Consider the following 7,136-nt stretch of genomic DNA (forward strand, 5'->3'; position numbering starts at 1 on the left):
AGATTTAGTCTCGCCTCAAATGGCACACTGTTTCAAAGCGTTAACAAGTCCAAAAAAGGAATATGCTACTGAAGATGGAGAAAGTGAATTGAAAAGTAAGCAACATTCTACCACTCAACTAAATAGGAATAATTAGAATTAACCCATTTTTACTATATTTGATTCTTTGTCAGTTTATGATCAGTCACCGTTTGTGTTAAAGAAATTGATTTTTTTTCCAAAATAAATTGGGACATTTAACTAAACTAGCTAAAATGTAAATATTCCCGTAGAAAGTAATAAAGCATTAATTATGATTTATATGAGGTCAGTAAATACCTCCATTCAATTTTTCTCAAAACGAATTGAAAACGCAAAATTCAAATAAATTGAATCGAACAAATACATTTAAAAAAGGAAAAATAGATAATTCGTAATGAAGTAAATAAACACATTCACTGGTTAGTATAATTATAAAATTAGTCAAATCAATTTTGATGATGATGATAATTATGGAGAAAGCCGTTAAGAATACTTTTGATTTTTTAAAAAAAAATTGTGGCTGGCCATTCTCCAAAAAAATTGGAAATAGTTAAGAGGGCGAAAATGGGGAGAGTAACCAATTGCTTTTTGCGGTTGCATTCAAAATGGTGACACCCCCCCCCCCCCTAATTTTATCGGTAAAAGTCAAATTATAGTAACCATTGAATTAATAAAACCAATCATTTCATGACTGACACTGGGCTATAAAAAAAATTGACTCGAAGAGACGCAATTTAATTCAGTCGACGTAAGAAAGTGAAAAAATGACCGCTGAGTGCCCACCACAATTTATTCAAAGTGATTTCATGCAAATCCCTGATGCAGTATATTATTGCGTGTAAACTTACATTTTAAATCATTTATTTGACCTCCTCCGCACAATAAGCACACGAAGATAATTATTCTGTACCTACTCCTGCTCGAACTTTTCCACTTTTTGCTCGCTAATTTTTTGCTTTTTAGTTTAACAACGAAGAAGGAAAGTGCGATGCGAAGGAGAATGCACAAAAAATCACGATAAAAAACACCAAACTTTCTTCTCAATCAATCGAAACACTGGCCAGATCAGGACGAAGGACGATCGACACTTAACAGTTACTTCAAGAGCGGTGAACCGCAAAGTAAGGCTGAGAAGTGTAGAAACGTGAAATGATATTCAAACGGAAAGTAGCAGTCGTGAAAATGGATGTATGGGGCTCAATCATCAGGAAAAAACCATGGAAAAGTCCTGAAACCCGCTGCTGGGATTATCGATCGATCCAACTATGAGGATTATGCTACTATCGTCATAGGGTGCACTCGAAAACGTCACTTGACCTGCAAAGAGTAAGACTTGTTTATATGGTCGGAGCCTTTCGTCTAAATTTAGATCCATTCGTGGTTATGAGGATTAGATCTGATTCGCTCTATGACGATCTGATCGTTGTACGTCCATTCATCTTTCTCCTTCTTCTACACTAGGAAATTCCTGAAAGGCCAATGACATCATTGGCTAATGAAGAACACATATGTTGTATGCTATATGACAGAAATTAGAGTTTGTAGTAATAAAAAGAGGTGATTTATCAACCACACAAAATTGATCTATTGCTGTACTATTCTATTCCTTGATTACGAACCTGTTGTAAATAGTAGTTTTTGGCCATTAGATAAAATGTAGGTTGGGCATCTAGTTTGAACTAAGATATAAATCTTTGAAAGAATTTGAGATTTTATGAAAAATTTGCTTCTCAACATGTGTCAATAAAGCCAGCCGAGCTTCTCTTCAGTAAATCAATAGCAGTTCCAGTCTACAGGGGAACGAAGTAGCTCCCCAAGTAGCATTTTTCAACGGAAAATCTTGATATTTTGAAATTAAGTTGCAATTTTTTTTACGATTTTTGGGTATAAAATCGCCATGATTATCAGCATCTGAGTGAACATCCTCAATTTTGCGGCAATCTTATCTCTATGCTATCGCGTGCGATAAAATCGAAATTGTATCTCAATTTATCACGATTTTTCGTTTGATAATATTGCATAACTCGCCGTCAATAAAATCGCGATTTTATTGCAAAATTTTACGTAATCGCAATTTCTCGTAATTTTTTATCCACTAACACTGCAATTAAATCGACTTTCATAAAATCTCGATACATTCTCAGATCGCATCGCAACTTATCGAGATCACTGCTTCTTGTCTTGTCAGTAGGAAATAGTCATGAAAAATACTAACTCTTTACAGACGGATAGGCAGAGAAAAAGACCACTAACTGTTTCCAAATTAAAGAGCACTAAAAAATCAGGATGAAAAATATTGGATTGCACCTGTGTGCCAATACCTGAACGGTAAAACTGATTTTCGTCTCGGGATAGAAATTACAATTCAAAATGAGGACGTTTTAAGTATTCATTGCTGAAAATAATTTTTCATTACATGAACTTCTGTTGCATGAATGAATGCATCACTACATAACCGCAAGTACTTACAAATGTTCCAATTCATAGCGTCATAATGATACTAAATAATACGAGAGATAACGGACCGTTTTTCCTTGTTAGCTTCAAGCCAGCATCGATTCTAATTACTTTGTCTAGGAATGCACGGTATTGGACATTTTCCGCGTTTCGCAATTGACCCAAGACATCTGCATTTTGCGTATACCCTCTTCAAACAGTGCCACCACATGCAAATCCAATAAATACTCATTAGGTCATTTGAGGAAAGCTTGAGCTTAATATGTAAATAGTCTCACCGTGCTGACATGCTAAGAAACAATTTCATATATACATTCGAGAGTTGCCCAGTTCACCCTTATTAAATACTTATTTTTAAGGAGAATTATGAATATTATTCGCTTGAAACTTGGTTCGATCTGATCGCGGATAGAATTCTCTGGAAAATGCAAAGAAAAATATTTTCAGTTTTCACTGAAAAGTCATATTTCTTTCAAAAGAAAGGCAACCTCTGAAGGCTCATAGGGTGTTCTTCCTTAGCGCGGCAGAGGAAGCATGTACCTTTTTGGTTCGCGTGTCACATAAATAAAAGCAACACGGATGAAAAAGATATGAGTGTTAACTATAAAGGCATAGTGTTTCTTGAAAAGAAACTAAGTGACTAAGTGCAGCGGTTACTAAATTCCTATGGACCGTTCTCTTTTTTTAGAAGAGAGCGGTTGCTCCTATTCTTTATAGAATTTAAAGATATTTTTTTTTTTTTTTTTTTGAAGCATAAAACAAATTCTATAAAATTCCAGAGAATCGACACAATCCTTTTCTTTTGTAAAAATGAATTGTCCAATGAAAGCAGGCAAAACTTAGTTCCCTTTAAGCGAAACCTGCTAACTCAACGAAGGAGGTGTAAGTCGAAGCTGTGTTTCAAACCTACCGCTTCTACCTCTCTACGTTGCCTACGACCTAGGCATCTAAGGGTTAAGAATAATTCCTGTTCCTAATTAGTGAATCTCATTTTTCTTCCTCTCCAACCCTTTCCTATCAATCGGTCCGAAGAGCAATGCGCTTACTTCACAAACTGCTTTATTTTCATTCATTTCCGTTCGACAATTCCTTCTTCGAGACAGTCAACGTTCGATTGCTGCAAGCTCCAGAGAGATGAGAGAGTTTAATGCAATTCACACCGCAACTTAAGACCTTACTGCGTCTCATTAAGGAACTATCGAGATTATGCAATATTAAGTCTAATAGTTTGCAAAGGGAGTTTCCATCCACAACAGCATGACAATTAAAATCGGTAAATTCCGTACCCGCAATGGATTTTTATCAATATCATACGGTGCCAGTTATATGTGGAGTACTGGCAGAACTCCAGATCTTTAGTAAATAATAATCTATGCACATTTCATTCTACATATGATGGGTTGCTTACGTTAAGGTCCAAAACGACCATATCGGTACACTACAGAGTATGGATATGACGCCCCTTCTCTTTTCATGGAGGCCTAGGACCCAGAAATGGCGTCGCTTTGTTTCGGTTTGTGACTATGGGAGGGGGGTCATTGCCAATTTTCATCACCAACCGCACTTGCTACGAACCTTATACTGCATCCAAAGATGATTTTTCTCGAAAATAGCAAACGATTAGCCGTACCTAAAACTTTGTAAATACGTTGTAATAATGCATTTAGGTAAAATTATCGTTGCGATATGCAAATAAAACTACGTTTTAAGTCATTTTGTACTAACATTTACCCCCAGCGTTCGCCATTTTTCGGTCCTAAAAGCTCCATAAAGCTCAAGATGGCAGAGCCAATCAACAGTCATAGCCACACGACGACACTCTTTGTCAAGATGGTCTACATCAAATGCATTACATTTTGCAATAAGGAACCACTATCTCTGGCTCTTCCATAAAACCACGTATCTGCATAGGGAAATCAATGGCATATATGTTGTTTCTAAAATGAGCCAGAGATATTGGTTCCTTATTGCAAAATGTAATCCAATGATTCCATTTGATTCAAATATTTTTAGAAAATCACATTAAAATAACTCTTTTTACGACTAGCGTACAAGGTACGCCGCCTTTATTGCCGCAAAAGAACTCTAGTTTTTAGATTTTCTATGCAAAGTGGCAATACTCAGCCAGCAGAGATGTTGCTATTAGATCAAATAATCTGCTGGAATGAGGAAGAGGGAAAGAATTATGTTTTCACCGCGCATGTCATACTTTCATTCTATTCATCTCTCATTCTTGAACCTCTCGCGACTCTCATCTGGATCAATATTGGGAGAACATTGCATTTTATTTGCAGACGGGATGGGTCAGTCGCTCACGTCATAGAATCGTGTTTTGATGCTTGAGACTCACAAATTACGCATAAATAATGAAATGAAATCCGTACGTAAGGCAATATCACACATCGAAAAACATACGAACACACGTCATCTACCGCAGTATAGCATTCTATGGTTTCTTCCACCGGAATTTCATTAATATCAGCGATGAGAAAATTAGAACAAATTAGAACATCTACGAAGATAAAGTATTGCCATGCCTGCGCCACTTTCTGATTGGTTCACCAATTGCAAGTCTTTCCTGCGGCTATGAAGGTCGAATGTAAGCAAACCTTACAGTAATTTGCATTTTTCAGGCGATAGAAATGAAGGACGCACTTTCAGAAAAAGTGTAAATCTCGGCAAAACATACATCAAAGTTTGTTTAAAACTTATTGTAAAAGTTGGGAATTGAACAATTCTTTATCAAATCCAGAACTGCATTTCCGAAAAACTTCATCCCGCGAATACTTGATGTGTAAACTTTGGGTTTATTACTTTTTCCTGTTGCGTCATTTACTGAAAAAATCAATTCAATTAAACAGAGTGTTAGGCGCATTCAGCCGCAACCTCAGTAGGCACCGCTGATTTTGATTTGATCATAGCGCCTGGATGCAACTATTCGCACTTTATGAATAGGCGTGTTGCATCAAAAAAATTGAAGGAGCTCAGAATCTTCTTTCCTTTGAATAGACGTTTACGACAAGCTGTTGCTGTTACAAAGCCACTACCCAATTAGCCGCCTAATTAGACCAATTACCAAAAAAGCTTTGGAATTATTTTTTTAGATTTATCTAATTTGTAAAATATGTTTTATCATTACTGAATAGTGTATTTCCCCGGGATAATACACTACCCTGGTAAAAATTGGCGATAGGAGCTGCGTTTCGAAATACCATAGGAGTTCTTATAGCCGACTGAAGAAGGCGATAGAAAGTCATATAGCTGGCTGTAGAAAGTGGAAAAAATCATACGGCCGGGCTACACGAAGCGATAAAAAATTATACAGCCGGGCTATAGTTCCTATCGCCGGGCTTAACAATTTATCGCCTGGCTGTTGCTTTTTCGCCATCGGCTATAAAAGGCTATAAGAAATTGTGTACAAATTCTTGTGCTTTGTAAATCCTTAAGTTTGTATGGAATCACCTTAATATTTACAAAACGCACATTATATTTCCCTTTACTACATATTTTTTTCCATAAATTAAAATGAGAATAATCCATACAGAGTGTGCAAACATTTCAAAGTCATGATTTGAAAAACGCTGACTTCACGAGATTAAATATTAGAGCCTAACACAAAGCGGAGCGGCGATGCACTGGCGCCTACAAACCTAACAGAGATACTTCACGCATTGCGCAATGCGTGAAGTATCCCTGTTAGGTTTGTAGGCGCCAGTGCGCGTTCAGCGCTGGCTGCCCGCCCGCCGCGCCGCAGCGTACCGCGGCGCTTGAAGCAACTATTTCACACCAGAGGTATTGCACAGTATCATACGAAATTGAAGGCGCTCCAACATATTAGGAATGGCAGGCAACCTTCAAAAGTACGGAGCTTTCCTCGCAAATTAAATCAAGATACTGCGGCCCAAAAAGAGAGCGGTAGTCTAAAAACTCACTAAGTCCTAGCATCCGTAATTAGTAACGTTTAGCATACACTCTATCGCCAGGCTGTTGCTTAATCGCCATCGGCTATAAAAGGCTATAAGAAATTGTGTTGCCGGCTATAGAAGCTATTGGAAATCTTACAGCCGGCTGTAGGTCTATGGTATTTTGGAACAGAGATTCTACTGCCAATTTTTACCAGGGTAAAAAAATCATAATTTAAAATGCATAGTGATTAAATTGGCAACGTTTTAAAGCTTCAAACATGTTTCTCTCAATTTATCATATTCTTATCCACGCCCTTCTTTCACCCACCACCTAATTGTATTCAGAGAAAGCTCACACACCGCTCGCTCTTGAGAACATTACACTGTTTCTTTCTGAATTTCTGTCCATTTTCGAGAATTTTTTGCTCTTCTTTTTTACCGACCTTTACCTGATATAATCTGTACTTTGAGGAACGCAAAAAAGTTTTTTTAATTTTGCCTGAATAATATTTGCGTTCGTTTCAGCTTTGGGCGGCACCGGAGCAACCTAAATCATTTGAAGGTGGAGCAGGTAATCGGGTGATACTCGCCCACTCCTCTCTTATCGAAAATCGGAGACGACTTATCGGCCCCGTGTTACTGAAATAGCTTAAGAGATGTGCTGTTGATGTTTGAGAAATGGACCAAGTGCAAATGTCTCATAAATATGACCTAATTTGAAGCATTCTACCTCCTCATTTCCGTTTTTTTTTT

The sequence above is a fragment of the Bemisia tabaci genome, chromosome 3, assembly GCF_918797505.1.
Source record: "Bemisia tabaci chromosome 3, PGI_BMITA_v3".
Lineage (NCBI taxonomy): Eukaryota > Metazoa > Arthropoda > Insecta > Hemiptera > Aleyrodidae > Bemisia > Bemisia tabaci.